The sequence below is a fragment of the Sus scrofa genome, chromosome 13 (genome assembly GCF_054392235.1).
Source record: "Sus scrofa isolate SSC_HxYL_T2T_F1_AM1 chromosome 13, Sscrofa_HxYL_maternal_Yorkshire_Landrace_v2.0, whole genome shotgun sequence".
Classification (NCBI taxonomy): Eukaryota; Metazoa; Chordata; class Mammalia; order Artiodactyla; family Suidae; genus Sus; species Sus scrofa.
Window position 1 is genome coordinate 159,493,668 of NC_139395.1, and position 19,039 is coordinate 159,512,706.

Consider the following 19,039-nt stretch of genomic DNA (forward strand, 5'->3'; position numbering starts at 1 on the left):
ATGTTGAGCATTTTTTCATGTGTTTGTTGGCCATCTGTGTATCTTCTTTGGAGAAATGTCTATTCAGGTCTTTTGCCCATTTTTCCATTGATTGATTGGCTTTTTTGCTGTTGAGTTGTATAAGTTGCTTATATATTCTTATTATTATTAGATTTTTAATGGGCTCATGACTAGATGGAGCAGAAGAAATTTTGAGATGCCTCTCTCCCATATATACTCTTCCATTAGATGCTAAGTTTTGGATGGCCCAACATGCTTTGTGAGATTAAAGAATGACTTATATGGGAAAAGAATATGAAAAGGAATGGGTATATGTACATGCATAATTGATTTACTTTGACGTACACTTGAAACCAACAACACTGTAAGTCAATGATACTCCAATATAATTTATTTTTTTTTTAAAATGACCCCATCTACAACTTTTTCTTGAAATACTATTGTTTATTTAGGATATTTAATAAACAATCCTATGCAATCCTTTTCCACTTTTTGGCTCAAAAAAGATTTATGATGGCAAGAGCCATATGAAAGACCTATTTTGCCACACAGACTGAGCAAGTTCAGAATTTGATTTGACATTGACAGAACTGATTTTCTATAATAATAAGCCCTGGTGTTTAATAACACAGGATGTCTTTATGGTAGGTCTAAAGATTTTTTCATAAGTCATCCGAGAAAATCACCTAAACCCAATGTAGAAATTAGGCAGTAAGTTGTGTCATTAAGGATATCAAAAGAGTTTCTTTTTTGAGAATGGCAATTATTAGATGGCAAATATCTTTAGCACAATGAGATATATGGAAATGAAAAATGATCAAGCTTTATTCCAAGTTACATTAATATTACTTCAAACTTTATAATGATGCTGGAATGAGAATAACTTTGTGGGGAGAGGGTTAGCACATTTTGTATTTGGAAGCCAGAGAATAGAATGTGGTAGATTGAAAAATGGAGCCACAATATTTTACAACTCTTACCATCAAGAAGTAGAGTCTATTTTTCAACTCTTTGGATCTGAGTAGTCTGATGACCAGTTTTGACCAATAGATTGTAACCAATTCTGATGTCTGTGCCAGTTTCCACATTTGCTCTTGGAACACTCTACTTCCATGTAAAGAAACAGGCTAAGCTACTGAATGAAAGATCACATGGAGAGAGATGCAGTCAACATCAAGGCCCAAGACATGTGTATAAGATCATCTGAGATCCTTTATCCATGACAGAGAGAGAATATGACTGCAGTTGCATGAGTGACTTTAGGCAAGACCCACAGAAGAATCATCCAATTGATCCCAGCCAACACAGATAATTTGAAATACTAAACTGTTGTTATTTTATGTCACTAAATGTTGGAGACTTTTATTACATAGCAATAATGCATGTTGTAATATTATTTTATTTCATTAAAGAAGTAGGAATAAAGACATAGAGATCTTACTAAAGAAGTAGGAATAAATACATAAAAGCACTGGAATATATTTCAAAGATAGTATGTTACTGTGACAGACAAGAACATAGGATGCCCAAACCTTCCTTCAAGGAAGAACTTGCTGCCAAACTGTGGGAATCAGTTAGCAGACAGCAAATGATGGTCAGCTCCTTCAAGGTTAACCTCAGCTACTAAAAAATGCCTCTCCCAAGGTCATGCCTTTTCTAGGGCAACCTACATTCAGCGACTTAGTGAGGCGAGAATACAAATCCCAGAAATTTCGGTCCAAAAGGAGCAATGCTGATGGGCAATTCTTGCTCAAGAGCTCCCCACTGAGTTGGTCAAGGCTTTTAAATAAGTTTGTGGGAATGCTTGTACTAGAGACAGTTACTCTGCAGTTATGGACTATGATGGCAAACATTAGCTCATACTTGGCAGCTTCTAGGTTCCTAAAGAAGATTCCCTCATTACTTTTCCTCAAGACTGCTATGACCCAACCAGGTGTGATGAGCAGTGAATGAGCTATTTCTCTACTTATTGGTCAGTAAGAGCCATGTTCTAGCCACTTAGGCAAAGAATGAAGTTTTCATCATTTACTTATCACCACTGGAAATTTTAATTTGTTATTCAAAGTACAGGGGAGAAATGATAATGCGTCAGACCCTGTCTTGTGACTTTTTCTGATTTGTTTAAAAAATTAGATAGTTAGTTTTATCATAATAATATTGAACTATACATTTTTCAAATCATTTAATCTTCATAAGGATTCATCAGGATGTCTGTATTATTCTCAAAAAAAAAAAAAAACCCTGAAGCATAATTACTCAATATCATGCAGGTAGTAAACAGCATGAGGATTTGAACCCAGGTCTGCCTAACTGCTAAGCCTATGTTCTATCTGCAAGTTCACTGCCTCTCATAGGACAAAGCACTGACTTAACGAAGACAAGTGCAATATGACTGAAGAAAGGGCATGGCCAAAAAAGCCCTACTGTGTATAACTCTCCTTGCATTACTAAGAAAGATAGAGACAGACAGAAAGAGAGTGTGACAGGAAAGAAAAAAGAAGAAAGGGAAGGAAGGAAGGGAGGGAGGAAGGAAAGAAGGAAGGGGAGAAGGAAGGAAGAAAGAAAAGGAGAAAGAGCTGGGAGGGGAGGAAAGTGGCCATACAGGAAAGACTGAATAGAAGACTACGAAGTCATGAAAAAGATGGAAAGACTGAATGTGAGAATCCTAACACTCTGCTAAGATCCACTCCTTGACTCAAAGTGGTTCATTTTACAATAAAAAAGAAGTACCACTTTATACAATTTTGAGTGAGTTTAAATGACTCATTATCCCATTGAAATAGTAAAAATATGAGTTATAAGAAACACTTAAATAATTTTACTAGCACCAGATCCTTAATGGTTTGGTGTAAGAACTCAGATTTGGGGTTGGGGGCAAAAAGAAAACCCCTTAATGCTCATTTCCCACATCCTTTCCCTGATTCTCTGCGTAAGGCAGAATTCTGGGTGAACTGGCCCTCACCATTCCCTAGTTTAGCATTACTTATGTTCCTTTGCTTGCTTCTGGGAGAAGGAATATGCTGTTCTGGCAAAATTTGTCCTGACAGGGCTTTGGAGTCAATTTCCAAATACTGAAAAATAACGTCCTCTTTTTTTTTCTCCCTTAAAGACAGAGCTTATCCCTTTGTCTCTAAGTCACTTGCTTGGTGTGGTGTGGGGTAGGAATAGTCAAAGAGCAGCTGATTCCTCCCCTTGAATCCCAAAGCAGCTCCTCCAAAAGCCTAAAGCCTCCTACTTGAGTTTAACTCCTAGATTTTTTTAGTACAAACCTCACCTCTGGCCCTAAATTGTGCTGAGGTGAAGGAGGTTACATTGTTCCTTCTTACTCTGTATCATTGATAGTTCAATAGATTTTTGTTCTCTCTTCGTCTCCTGTCCCTCCCCTCTAGGGTTGATGGCTTGAGGTTTAAGTCTCTCTTGAAGAACCCGCTATGCTTCATTTAATCCTGCTGCAGCCGGTCAGCTGTGGATGTCACGCTTCTGATGAGACATTAAATCAAGGTAAACATTAATCCCTCAGGCTGGAGCATCTATGAAGAGAAGAAAAATGTAGCTTCGCCTCACAGAAACACTGCAGTCAATTCAGGCCCTCTACTTTGCCCACAGACCCCACACCCTCAGAGTTAATTATAAAATGTTCCCTCTGGAATATATTAGAAGCCATATTTAATTTGGTGGGGAAAATATTTTCACAAACATTGCCTGAATACAAATGCTTCTGACAAGTAGTAGACAAAAATAAATAAAATTATGCATCAAAATAGAGCACTTACACTTTCAACAAAGAAAGCCAATACAATCTAGATTTCTGCATAACCTAAGTACAATGAAATGAGATGCAGACTCTACAGACAATCAGGCAATCAAGTTAAATCACCTTAAAAAGAACAAAACTGGCTTTCAAAAAGACTAAGAAGATGCTAGCTCTGAACTGTCATTTCAAAATGTGTCACTCTACACATTTTAGTTTTTCATATTTCATATTTCATTCTAATTTACTTGGAATTTTGATGTTAGTCAAGAATATAATTTATTTTTACACTAATTTTATTGGAAATTTTGGTTTTTTTTTTTTTTTTTTTGGTCTTTTTAGGGCAGCACCCTCAGCATATGGAGGTTCCCAGGCTAGGGGTCGAACTCGAGCCTATGCCATAGCCACGACAATGCCAGATCCAAGCCACGTCTGCAACCAACACCAGAGTTCATGGCAATGCCAGATCCTTAAGCTGCTGAGCAAGGCCAGGGATCGAACCTGTGTCCTCATGGATACTAGTCAGATTTGTTTCTGCTGAGCCATGATGGGAACTCCAGAAACAAATTTTTATACTTATATAAATCATATATGCTGGCCCATATTGAGGCTCTCTGTTTGATTCTTATGGTTTATTGTATGTTTTAATATCTTATCACCCAAGTCTCTTTACTTTTATAAAATTCATTGCTATTATCATCCATTTATTCTTCCAGGTTAAAAATTCACTTTGTCAAGTTTAAACAAATAAATCTCAATGAGATTTTCATTGAAATTAAATTGATTTTTGAAAAAAATAACATGTCCTCTAGAAATAGAGGACTAAATCTCCACTAATTAAGTCTTTTCTTTTTTGTAGGGCCACACTTGCATCGTATGGAGGTTCCCAGGCTAGGGGTATAATTGGAGCTACAGCTGCCGGCCTATGCCACAGCCACAGCAATGCCAGATCCAAGCCTCATCTGTGACCTACACCACAGCTCACAGCAATGCAGGATCCTTAACCCACTGAGCAAGGCCAGGGATCAAACCCGCAACCATGGTTCCTAGTCAGATTCATTTCCACTGCACCAGGACGGAAACTCCTAATTAAGTTTTTTCTTAAACTCTTTCTTATTCAACATTTGTGAACAATTCCATTTATATCAGTCAAGACTGGTTGCCAGGGGTAAAAATTCAGTTAGAGAGAATTATATGCAATAATTAAACCCTAATTGATCATAGTTCTACATGTAAAATATAAAACTAGAAAGTATCTAGGAAAAAAGTAGAAAAAAATTTCATGTCCTTGGGTTTAGCAAAAAAAAATTTATATAGGACACTAGAAGCATAAAAAACAATTGGCAAATTGAACTACTTCAAAATTAAAAACTTCTTTGAAAAACACTGCAATGAAAATGAAAAGACAAGTCACAGGAGCAAATATTTGCAAGACGTAAATCTGAAGAACTTGTATCCAGAATCTATAAAGTATTCTCATAATGTAATAATAAGAAAACAAACACATTTAAAAAAATAGGCAAATGATTTGATCAGACACTGTGCTAAAGATATTAATGGAAAATTAGCATATGAAAAGATGCTTAATATCATTTTTCACTGAAACTACAATTAGATACCACTGCACACCTATTAGACTGTTGAAATTAAAGAAAGAAAAGAAAACATCAAATGCTGCTAAGAAATAGGGACGCTGGAAATTTTCATTGCTGGTTGTAATGCAAAATGGTACAGCCACTTTGGAATGGTTTGGAGATTCTTATAATATCATAAATATATCTACCACATAACTCAGCAAACTATGCTTAGGTATTTACTCAAGGGAAATGAAAACATGTATCCATACAAAAACCTGCATGAATTATTTATTATGGTTTTCTTTCTTCCTTCTTTTTTGTCTTTTTAGGGTCACACCCATGTGTGGTTTTCTTCCTATTCACCAAAAGCTGGCAACAGTCCACAGGCCCATGAACCAGTGAATAAATAAAACTGTGATATATCCAAACAATGAAATACTACTTAGCAATAAAAAAAACAAATTACTGAAAGTTTTGATACTCAAAAGGTATATACTCTATGATTCCTTTTTACATGACAGTCTGGAAAAGACAAAACCAGAGGGACAGAAAAACAAATCAGTGTTTGCCAGGGAGCAAGGTGGAAGAAGGAGATTGACTTCATATGGGTATGGTGGAACTTTCCAGGGTGATAGCAATAGTCAATATCCTGATTATGGTTGTGATTATACAGTCTTTATACATTGATCAAATTCCATGGAACTAGTCATTGCATGTAAATTATACCCCGTTAAACCGGTCCTAAAAAAGCGAGTATTTATTGGCTTATATATTTAAAACTTCTGGGTGTTTACTATGGTTGGGCATATTTGGGCTGGGTACTTAAACAATGGCCCTTGCGCTTCTTTTCTCCATGTTGGCTTACTCTTTCCAAGTGGGGCCCACCATTTTCTTCCATCTTACATTGATCCATACAGTTCATAAACTCAGAGCAAACTCCTCTCTCTCCTCTTGTATCAACAGAAATTCCCCCCAAAGACATAAATTGGCCCTACTTAGATCTCATACCCACTTCTAGTCAACTGATATCTGGGCCTGGGAAATGAGATACTCTGATTGGCTACCTTGAGTCATTTGCCCACCCCTGGGTGGTAAGAGAGACAGCCACATCAGATTTGCTTCATGTGGCAGAGGAGCAGTTTCCAACAGAAAGGGGAGCCAGGCAGACACAATAACAGATGTTCTGACACCCTCACTTGTGATTACTGCATCCTAGAGATCTGCTTGCTGCTCTTGTTGCTCAATAATACTCAGCCAGCCTTCTCCGCCTCAAGCTGTGTTCCAAGGAATCTTTACAGCACGTTTTTCCAGATTTTTATCTTGTAGTTTTATGCTTTCACTTTAATACATCATATGATATGGATACTTCTCTCATCCCCTCCCGTTTTCCACATGAGCCCAACTTAGTGTCTTTGGGTTGGAATGGCTCTTCTGTGCTGAGAAACTGACTTTAGGGTAGAATGCACGTCCACCTTCCAAGTGGGGATTTGACCTGCCACTTTGATGACAGCAGTCCTAGGAAGTAACACTGCTGCCACACTTGCCTGGTTCTCATTGACTCACTCAGCAGTTGCTCCGACACAGAGCAAGAAAGGACAAGACCAACAGGTGAGCTGGACTGACTTGCATAATTAATCTCATCATACAAACCCAGCCCATGTACAGTGCTGTCATAGCTCTCTTTGAAATGCAGAGACTGATTATATTGTCTGTGGATTTTTTTAAGCTCCCCTCAAGAAGTAAACAGTTACATTTTGTAAGTAATACTGGAGACTATCTAGTACAAGCATCTGATTTTACAAATGAGAAAACAGAAACCATGAGAGCTTTTGCCCAAGAGCTTGGACTAGAATTTGGGCCTCCTTTTGTTCTGACCTCTGCCCTTGCCATTACTTTATAATGTTTCTCTTTTTCTAAAATATTCCTCCAGTCAATGACTTGTCCCTGAACATTTCTACCACAAATGAATGTAAATGTTTTGAAATACAAAGCAGTTAAAGTTGCCACTCACTTAGTAATAGACTGTGATATCAATGTGTTCTCCTGGGAGGATACAGAGATTAGTGAGCTTTGAAATCAGAAAGGCTTGATTTGAGTTCTGGTCATAAAAGTTACTATTTAGGTAAGATTGGCAACTTAGCCTTTCTTCAGTTCAAAATGCAGATAATAATAGCGTCTCCTTTATAGAATAATATGCAGAATAAATTTTTTAAAACATTTGGGATAACACCTAGTATAGGGTCCTTACTTAGCAAAGTTAACTGTTTTATCAGGTTTTCTCATTGGTCCATGCTTCTGCCCTAATCAAAAGATAGGATTAGAAGGGAGGAACAAAGAATTTCCAGTGAGCCTGACAGAATTAAACAAATGATTTCACTTAATTCTGTTTTAAGAAAATATTGGTCTGTTACAAAAATACTCCATATTACTATGATGGATATTGAAAGGTAGGAGAATGACAGCTTTAGGGTAAGAAAAGCAATCTGGGGGATTTTGTTAGGTAATAGCAAAGTTTACTATTTTGGTCTCTTGCAATGCTGGAATTATATAGAAAGAAGGCCAGGTCAGGATGTGAGTAGCTAAAGGACAGGATAGTACAGGGAAAACTAGCCAATATGACACAGGAATATAAAGCATGTATAGAGTTATTCTTGTATAAGCTGAGAAAAAGGAATGGGAAGGCATCTTAGGTTCAGGCAGGCAAAAGGCCAAGTCTAGGAGATCAACTGAACAGACAGTTATCATAGGTCAATGAAATGAAGGGTTCTTATAAGAACAAGTAGTAAGAATCAAAAAATTAAAGATCTGAGTTTTACTGTAAGGAGCTGGGGCAATAAGACAGTGGATCATATGGTGGGGATTACTACAAATGACCCTGGGTTCTTAAAAAATGAACTCACCACTGACACTAAGGCAAGTATCCCTCTCACATGCTTAGGAATAGGATTGAGTCCACAGTACTTTAAAGTCTATAGACGGAATACAGGGAGAAAGATTTTAAGCCAAACTGGGTAGTTAGGAAACAGTCTCCTGTTTGTAAGAAAGTCCTTCATAGTCTTCACATGACAACAGACTTTCACAATCCACATAATTTGAAATAGAAATAATGAACCGGAAAGCATAATTTCAGAATTTATAGAGATATTTTGGTATATGTGCCCAGAGGCATCTGAAAAATATGGTCATGTTTTTCAAAATTAAGAAAATAAACTGAATACATTAATGATAAAGATGGCATCACACTAAAACTCAACTGATATATTTGTAAATTGTTTTCAAGAATAGTTTAAGGCTCTTAGGGTGCAGGTTATTTAGTGAAATGGGAAGTATTCTTTTAAGTAACTTGCAACTATTCTATGAAATTCAGAGATGGAAAATTCTATAGTCATGGAAAGCTTTGGAGTCATGGATAATTTGTTATACATAAGGACCCTGAAAGGCATAGCTTCATTCCTTGATGTAGTGGAGAGAGAGAGAGAAAGAGAGAGGGAGAGAGGGAGTGTGTGCGCGTCTGTGTGTGTGTACACACGCACACATGTGTGTATTTAGTGGGGAGCAGGTAGAGGCATGAGTACAATGTGTGGGCATGGGGACTACTAAAGGGAAGTTGAAGGACTGAATATAAGGCCAATCGGTAATTAGAGAAATGAATTACACATATCTAAAAACTGTGGATTAGGGTCTCAATGAATAATCTAAGAGAAAAAATAAAGAGAAAGCTTAATCAGAAGCCCCATATTCATTTTAACCAAAGTGATTCTGCTTTTCATATGAGTTATGAATAGAGATTGATTCCATAGAACATTTTGTTTGAAACAAAGGACTCCAATATTTATCTCAGAAAAAAATCGTAAAGGACTTTAAAATGAACAAAAATAGACTACTAAATATCCTATCAAGTACCTCCTTTCAGGTTCGTTTTTTAAAGGATCTTGCACCTTTTATTGCCTTTGAGGTATCTGACAACTCTATAGGTTACAAAACACTTAAAGTAACATGATTCTTGTCCATAAAAAGGCTAAATTTTTTTTTTGTTTTTTTTTCCCCTGAAATATTGCCTTGCAGATACTGACCAGTATATTATCTGTTAGTAAATTTATTATTTTTTGTTACTTATGTGTGTGTGTTTGAATTGTCTTGGGAACTGTTTGTTGCATCTTACTGGCTCCCTCATTAATTAATGAGTTAAATAAAAATATTTGACATTTGTTCATTTTATGTTAGTGTGAGAGTCATAATTTTACATTTGAAGAAATTATCCTTTAAAATGTGTAAAACAATAATTGGCAGCTACTGATATAAACACCATAATTCACAGATAAAGAAATTGTAGCCCACTGAATCTAAGTGGTTTGTCAAAGTGACAGTAAATTGTTAGTGTCTGCACCATGATTAAAACTCAAATTTCAGGGAGTGCCCGTCATGGCGCAGTGGTTAACGAATCCGACTAGGAACCATGAGGTTGCGAGTTCGGTCCCTGGCCTTCCTCAGTGGGTTAAGGATCCGGCGTTGCCATGAGCTGTGGTGTAGGTCACAGACGCGGCTCGGATCCTGCGTTGCTGTGGCTCTGGCATAGGCTGGTGGCTACGGGTCTGATTAGATCCCTAGCCTGGGAACCTACATATGCCACAGGAGTGGCCCAAGAAATGGCAAAAAGCCAAAAAAAAAAAAGCCCTCAAATTTCACAAGTCCCTGACCAGTGTTGATATTGTTCATCTGAAAAACTGATCATTGATATTTTTAATTTGATGAGAAGATTTAAACTTATAAATACAAAGTTTATCGAATATAAAAATATTAAAGTAAGACAAATTATTCTTTACCTCCCCAAGAGAGGCCCCTCACACCCAAGAACTTCTGGGGTCTGAAGGAGTGACTCTCAGCCTCTCATCCTTTTTTCTGCCTTGACACACATGATGGATGAGAGTCATATGTGTACCACACTTCCATGGGCACAGATATGGCAGTCTATCCATTTCACAGAAATTCCTACACACCAGCTAATAATTTCCTCTCTTTCTGCTTTAAGAGAGAATATCAGAATAGAAATAAATGGGCAATTATTAAGGTTTTATTCCAAAATACATATTTTAAAGGGGAAAATTAGTGGTTGAATTGGGTATTTACGAATTATAAAGAATAAATTAACTGAACACATTTCACAACCCTGGGATTCACTAAACCCAGGTTGTTTTACTTTCCTGGTTGATAATCACTGGTTGAGAAAGATATTAAATCCTCTTTTGAATAAAGGGAGCAGAAGAAGGTATACACAGGAAAATAAAGTAGAAATAAGGAAAAAAAAGACCTAGGAAAGTACAAAGACTTTAAAAGATTGCTAGGATTGAAAGAAAATATATTTCTAAGGGAGAGTCCTAAACAATAAAGGATTAAAGAAGAGCAGGAGAGAAAGAAAAAGACCAAACAAAGAAGCCAAAGCAGTAGAGAATGGATTCCAAAGTAACTTTTTAAATATGTTTTGTCTTCCTGTGTTTTTTGATGTAGAAAGTCTATATTCCTCTTATAGGTTTAATTTTGTGCACCCCAAATTCATATGTTGAAACCCTAACTCCCAGTACCTCACAACATGAACTTATTTGAATTAAGTTCTTTACATAAGTAACCAAGTGGAAATGAAATCAGTAAGGTGGGCTCTAATCCAGTCTGACTGGTGTCTTTAAATAAAGGGGGAAACATGGAATTCCCGTCGTGGCTTAGTGGTTAACGAATCCGACTAGGAACCATGGGGTTGTGGGTTCGATCCCTGGCCTTGCTTAGTGGGTTAAGGATCCAGCGTTGCCGTGAGCTGTGGTGTAGATTGCAGACGCGGCTCGGATCCTGCGCTGCTGTGGCTCTGGCTAGGCCGGTGGCTACAGCTCCTATTAGACCCCTAGCCTGGGAACCTCCATATGCCATGGTAGCAGCCCAAGAAATGACAAAAAGACCAAAAAAAAAGGGGGGGGGGAGATCAGACATGCACACAAGAACACCATGTGGAGATAAAGGCAGAAATCAGGGTGATGCTTCTACCAAACCAAACCGGATTGCCAGCAAACCATGAGAAGCTAAGAGAGCGGCATGAGGCATATCTTCCTCACAGCCCTTAGAAGGGATCAACTGGAGCTGACATGCTGATTTTGGACTCTGCCTCCAGAACTGGGAGACAATTAATTTCTGCTATTTAATCCACCTAGTTTTCAGCACTTTGTTATCACAGCCCTAGACAACTTATAAAATTCCAAGGCAGTGGCAGTTGTCTTCAAGAAGATGGGCCCATGGCCATTTGTCAGGTAAGATGGCTTTCTCTGCTGAGGGTCTAAAAATTGGAAAGAATTCAGGGTAGGGCAGACAGGGAACCAACAGCTAAACAGCGACTGCCAATTAGCATTAATTCAATGAAAAAGAAAGGAGGAAAGTCAGACATTTTGTTATGTATCTCCAAAATACATTGAAATAATGAGAGGGTTACTAAGTGGCACGAGGGTCCAGAATTATATTTCTGGCAACAAACAGGTCAGGCAAGGTGGAGTATGAGATAAGCCTGAAAAGTCAGACTCATCCAGCAGCCTGGTTTTCTCCAGGTCTAAAATACTGTCAAGAATGTGAGTGCCTGCAGCTTGAATGGTAATTAATTCTCTGGGCAAAACAAAACAAAATTAAAATGTGTGCTAACTTTTAACTATTCTCTTGAAAATACGACTAAGTGCAGCTCTGTAAGTTTTCATTGGTAGTGAATAATTACCATGTTTTTTCTCATGTTTAGGACCTCTGGCCTTTATATGTATATGAGTCCTCACAAACCTTTGAAACAGGAGAGAAATGATGGAATATACAATATTGTAGATCAAACAAAAAACAAGTGCATAAAAGCACATGAAGGACAAATATAAATTGGCGAATGTCACATTAGATTGTCAAGACAGTTTGACTACACTAAGCTAATTTATTGATATGTGAAAACTTCTTATCATTAACTATCCCTCCAGTCATTCCAGAATTTTGCTTTCCCCTAACACTTCTCTACTGTTAATAAGGCATGACTACTATTACTTTGTGTAGACCCTGGTCAGAAGCACTGTGGAAAGAAGCAGTAAGAGGCACACTATCTTTCCTTGAAAGTAAATATTTAAAAAATAAGAAAAAAAGGAAGAAAAAAGAAGTTGGAGTTCCTGTCATGGCTCAGTGGTTAACAAATCTGACTAGGAACCATGAGATTGCGGGTTTGATCCCTGGCCTTGCTCAGTGGGTTAAGGATCCAGCGTTGTCGTGAGCTGTGGCATAGGTCGCAGGCGTGGCTCAGATCCCGCGTTGCTGTGGCTGTGGTGTAGGCCGGCAGCTATAGCTCTGAGTAGACCCCTAGCCCGGGAACTTCCATGCACCATGGGTGCGGCCATAGAAAAGATAAAAAGAAATAAAAAAAAGTAAATATAATTCATCAACTGTCAGTATCACAATTCTGGTTATGTGATATTCTCTTGTCTGGAAGTGCCCCTGACTGACAACATGCTCTTCTCTGGGTCATCACTCCTCTTCACTTTTCTCCTTTTTTTGGTTTTCATTTGTTCTTTCCTTCTTTCTCCCTTCTACTTTAGTTTCAGTCCCTTGCTAAATCAGGTTTTGTTTTGTTTTGTTTTGTATTTTTGTATTTTGAGGGCCACACCCACGGCATATGGAGGTTCCCAGGCTAGGGGTCTAACTGGAGCTACAGCTGCCAGCCTACACCACAGCCACAGCAACGCGGGATCTGAGCCACGTCTGCGACCTATGCCACAGCTCACGACATCGCCAGATCCTTAACCCACTGAGCAAGGCCAGGCATTGAACCTGCCGCCTAATGGTTCCTAGTCGGATTCATTTCCCTGCGCTACAAAGGAACTGTTAAATCAGGTGATGTTTATATTTCATACTTCTGCTTTTCCAGGACATGGTGAACGGTCCCGGCACCTGTCAAGATGGACTTCCCCTTTCTACTTAGGCCTATATCCTATGTGCTTCAACCTTTCTTCCTCAAAAATTACACACTAATCCTAACATCCTTTATTTCATAGTTGAGTAAATAATTGGGAGTAGATATGCCTGTGGTTGGAGAAGAAAGTCAAGTTCTTTCTTAGTGTCTGCAAACATCCACAATCCTACTTCTATCTTTAAGAATAATTAATAAAACATCTTGACTTGCTCATGTCCAACACCTTTCTCTTCCTTTAATCTTGCTACTCAGTCACTTATGTTGTCAAGGGGACCATGAGACAAGGAATCAAAAACCCTGGATTCAAGTCCTAACCATTTTATTGCTTTACCAGTTGCCTAAGTACTTTCAGTTGAGATTTTTCCTTTATAAGAGGAGAATCTAGAAAAATCATTTAACCCTTTGTTACTTTTGCCTGTAAATGGGATGGTTATCATCAACTCTGACTATGACACAAAATTTTTGTGAGAAGAGAATGCCTGAAAAACTCCTGATCTGACTGAAGTTAGGGAAAGCAGCATGTTACTGAGATGTTAGATGTTTTACAGTCTTGCCTGAGAGAAGTTCATAAGCTAGAGACAGGTAAACTAAACCTTATCTAAAAGGTTAAGAAGGAGCCCAGTGAGATGATATTGGCCCGAAAGTGGTATCTTTTTAATGTTCCAGATTTTAAAGTGTTAAAACACATGAATGAAAAATGTTGTGAAAATAAGACTATCTGAGGACAATCTGAAGAGGATGGCATTTGCCCAAAACAAATATGAGCTTCTGCTCACACTACTGCCCTTTTCTGGAATTCTATTCTGGCTTCTTTCCTACTGAGCCGAATCTCTTCAGTTCTCTTTGATAATTCCAGCCAACATTGATCTTGCTTCCTCCTGACTGCCCACGGCACGGAAGATCTATACCATTTACTTGGGCCCTTAATTAAAAGGCTATTGCATACTATCTAAATTTCCAAGCATCCTTTAATCTGTTAGTATTCAACAGCTTTTTGGGTTCAGGTGATTTATACCAGTCCATAGAGTAGAACACAGTGTCAGACACATGTTATGTGTTATCCATCTGCTTTTGCAGTCTATCCTATGATGCTTTTGGATTTCTTCTTCCTTTTCTTAGACTTAATGAATTCTTCTATTCTCTTGGAAAAGTCAATTTTCTAATTTTTCTCCAAATCTTATAAAATCCTTTTCATAAGTATGCTTTTTCTTTTGAAGCGTAACAATAATCCTCCATATTGGTTCCTATTCCCTAGATAGTTAAGTACTGCTGGATCCTCTTTTTAGATATCCAAATGGTCTGGACTGACATCTACAACAGAGATGTCTATGAACCTCTACTGAGCTGAAATGGCCCACTTCCTGGCTATTTGACATTCTGAACAGATGGAGTTCATATATACTGTAGCCAACACACTCTCTGTCTCTCTTCTCAACTATATTTTACTTGTGAAGACGATACTTCCCCACTTCCCATAATGCAACATTCTACCACTCCCTCCTCCCCACCTCAACCCTGCCTCAGTGTCTTCCCCCTTCTTTTCTGTTGTTGTAGATTCTAACTGGATATAAAAAGAGAGCTCTTCAAACATTGTGAATATACTTAACACTAATGAAATGTAAACTTAAAAAAATGTTAAGACGGTAAATTTTATGTTTGTTTGTTTTAACCACAATTTAACAAAAGAGAGGTCTTGATTGGGAACAAAGAAAGGGGAAAAGGGAGAAGACAGTATTATGGCTACCCTAAGAGTGGCAGAGAGGTAAATGCCCAAATTTTTATATGAAACAGAGCTAGCTTTTGTGAACCAAGGGGCATACTTTGCGGTTTGGGGTGGGGGGGCGGTGATAAGCAGAAGGACGGCCTGCCTAAGTACTTTCAGTTGAGTATAATAAAGGTAAGCCCCCAATTGATATTTTGCTTCTAGAACCGAACACCTTGTAGCTAATGGAAATTCCTTTAGATGCCAGCAATAGGCTGATTATCAGTCATCCATTTTCAGTGCCATTGAGTTTCCACATGTTCACATCTTTATAGGTATATTCATAGGAAGACATGACAGAACTTTATTAGGAGCCACAATCCAGTTGCTGTTTTACACAAGATGCCCCATTCTTAAAAAAGCTTATTAAACAAATTTTAACTCAACTTTCCATTCATCTCTAAAAGTTTTCAACTGAGGAAAAAAAAAAAAAAAAAAACAGCCTAATACCAAGTGGCTAAAAAATTTAGAAACTGATTAGAAAAGGAGAAGCGGCTATGAAACACCAAGGTGGGAAATGAGAGGTTCCAGGCATTTTCAAACATTAAAGCACAGTCTAACAACATGGGGAAAGGAAGAATTACAAAACAGCCATCTTGGTAAGTTTGTTGCAAAAGGATTTTTGTTTAAGGGAATAACTGTCTTCACTACTGGCCTAATGAGGGCTAGACTGTTCATTAGCATATAGCCAACATTCTGTTACAGTTTCCAGCTGTGCTGGGAGCACTAAGAAGAAAGAAAACTGAGACAACCCACTATTCTGTGGAATCAACAATTTGTGTATAAAGCTTATAGATTCCAGAAAAAGATAGTCACTCATACCACAAATATATTCTGTATATACAGACAGGTCTAGATCTGAAATGAGCAGACAAGCAGCTTGCTTCCATGGTGTGAGATAACAGAGAGTTTCAATGCTTCTTCAAAATATTCAGAGGCCCTCCTCTCTTCTCACTCAAAAGGCAATGCCCCTATTGATGCCAACCATCAGCATTAACACCTATGCTCTTCTCATATTACCTAGTTGCTACCTTCAGAGACAGAAGAAGGAATCCAATCAAAAGAAAGCTGCAATACCAGGAAACATTTCATTTCAAGTTGGCGTTACTAGTCTCCTAATATCTGAAGCCACCATGTAGGTGCTATGAAATATGCACAAGTGAACAGAGCACTATATTAGCCCTCAAGGGAGTTTTCTAGTGGAGGAAGGAAAACACACCTTCACTTAACTGTCCATGGGAGGAAAGAACAACAAGAGGCAGCTGGTTAGTGTATTTTATTGGGAGAAGGCAGTCTTAGGGTCCAGTCATGATGTTATTCCAATATTTTCAATGAGGAGTCTTTAAAGACTTGCTCTATCTACTGCCTGGAAAAAAGGCTACACAGAGGAGTTGCTTTAAAAATTCCATTCAGCTGCTCCACACATCTATGTAATAAAGCTTGAGGGCCCTCGGCAGGTTTGATCCTGGATCATTAACACTTGAAAATGAGGAATAAGTCCTGAATAAGGGAACTGTGCCCACTTAGCAGTTTTACAAGAACATAGATTTGCTTCATACACTCATCTGTAAGTACAACAGAATGCAGCAAAGTCCTTGAATGATGAAAATTGTATGAGTGGTCTTAGGGGAAAGTAAACATTACTGTCTATTGCCTAACAAGTTGATTCTTTCACTCACTATATTTACTGAGGGCCTTCTGTATGCTAATCATTATTTTAAGAACAGGGTATATATAGGATGTTATATAAGCATACACTATAGAGAAGCAAACTCAGACCATCGAAAATAGACCTTCCAAATGTTTTGTTAGCCATGTATCCCACCCTTGCAGGGATGGGTCTCAGCTGAAACAGTCTACATCTTGATGATTTTGCCCTATTTGGTCTTTGACCTTTGGCTTTTTTGCATTGCCAGTGACATTAATGATATTCACTTGAGACTACCTATGTTATTAGAAGCCATTAGAGTCAGAAAATTAGAATTCATTAACAGGCAGATATTGTACTTGCTACTAGATATGTGGGACTATATTTATCCTGCAGTGTAACATATCTGCCTCATCAGTGCAGGAACAAGATGATCTTTCATCTGGATGAAATAGCCTTGAAAGCTTCATCACTGCAGTGCAGCAAGAAGCTACTAAAATGGTTCTTCCTGGCCTCTTTCTAAAAAAAAAAAAAAAAAAAGACTGCACCACCTCCCAAGGGCTTCAATGCAGTTGCTATAGCAACGCTATATCTGAGTCAGAACTATTAACAATCACCATGGCAACAAGTGTCTCACTTGCCATTTCCAGAAACTCATTGCGTTTGGACTAGAATCATCACACCATGTAAAAAGGGGTGGGGTTTTCCTCTCCCGAGGAAACAGGATACTTTCTCCAAATAACTAACCCTGAAAATATTTTAAACAAAATAAAAGGAATTATAAGCAAATCACACTGTCATAAGCTGATTATCCTCTTTTCTGAAATATTATAGTTTAATGGAAATAATGGTTAAAATGTTAATAATTGATAGGGTAGATTTGTTTCTTCCAATAGAACTCAGTAAAATTTTCTGTATGTAAAAAGTTCCTTCCTTTTTTGTAAATTCTCATTAACTGCTATTCCTTTTGCCCAGTTCTTTTTGTCTCTGCTAATTTTCCTTCCTTCCCTCTGTCAAACAACCTCTTGAATATTTAGCAGAACATAATTCTTTAGAGATTTGTGGATCACACTTGTCAAGTTAGAAGCAGCAGAAAGAATCACACATATTTCTGGAATTGCACCAAAAATGAGGTAGTGTGTGGCACTCCATAGAAGTGGTCATGATGGAGCTGTGGACCTATCCCATTTCTTTTTTTTTCTTTAAATACAAGATGGTAAGATAGTAAGAACTGGTTATGTACAGATTTTCACCCAGAGTGTGGCCTCCACAAGAGACTGGACACTGGAGGAGAGTCATACTTTAAATATACAGAGCAGGTCATTTCTGAGGGCTATTGGATCATCTTTGCTCTCATGTTACCTGCCCTCCCTTGATGTCCCAGGGCACCTCTTCAGCTCCTGCTCCTGGTGTCCTTATCATACCATGTCATGTCATACAACGACATTTTTTTCAGATCTTTGTCCTGGATAGTGTTTAGTAGCTCTCACAGTAGGTTTTTATGGTATTGACCCAAAAAAGTGCCAAAGCAAAACAAATTTTCTTCAACTAAAAGCCAAATTACACCAAACATCAAAATGAGCTCTTTTTTTCCTCCAAGTATCTTGTTCCTAGAAAACAAAGATTCTGTATTCTGATGTGCCCTTTTTCCCTCGGAGCTCACACCCAGGAGAATGAAGGCAGGTTCCAGAGAAAGCAAACTTTGGTCTAGAGAACACAACTTTTCCAGTCATGGGAGAAGAGAAATGGAGGAGACTCTTCTTTTCACTGTGAATCCTGAGTTATTTGACTCTTCAATTCCAAGTATTTATATAGAACCTAAGTCGGAGAAGAAAGGAGGGCAAAATTAAACTGTCTTATTAAGCCAATGTGACAGGAGGCAGTAAGTCCCTGAGAAAAGACTCAAGCCTATTATTGAGGTTAGAATGACTCTAAGGTCAGGGTTACATTAGACTGAAAGCGAAGAGCTATCCTGTAGCCTAGGGTAAACAGTTGTTCAGAAAATGGTTGCATTTTATAATGAACCCACCTCTGAGTGAGGCTCTCACATTGCTGCCCTGACCCTGGACTACCCAAGAGAATAGGCACTAAGTCCTCAACAGAAAATACTCACATTTACAAAGTTTTCTCTGAAATGCTATAATTTGCCTACAGACTGCTTAATTATTGAATTTTCCATTCCCTCCCCCCCACCAGCACGTTCTAAATAAAATTGAACCAATGCCTCTCTAGAAAAGAAACCTGCCTTGTGTCATGGTGTGGATGGTCAAGTTAAGGGTTCACCTACACTGTAGAAAATGTAAGGGGCTTTGGCCAAGAGGCTCCTACTCTGATT

The 19,039-nt window shown here is 38.1% G+C and overlaps 1 long non-coding RNA gene across 3 annotated transcripts in view; it reads right to left on the bottom strand.

Moving 5' to 3' along the window:
• Positions 1-373: 373 nt before the first annotated feature.
• Positions 374-19,039, bottom strand: part of LOC146397729 (uncharacterized) — a 112,263-nt gene continuing 93,597 nt past the window's right edge. For 2 of the 3 annotated variants that reach the window (XR_014824835.1, XR_014824836.1), the window contains exon 5: positions 15,325-18,522. This is a non-coding gene — a long non-coding RNA (uncharacterized LOC146397729). Of the gene's footprint in view, positions 3,481-15,324; positions 18,523-19,039 lie in introns of those variants that run through there. The other variant, XR_014824837.1, reaches the window with a different exon arrangement.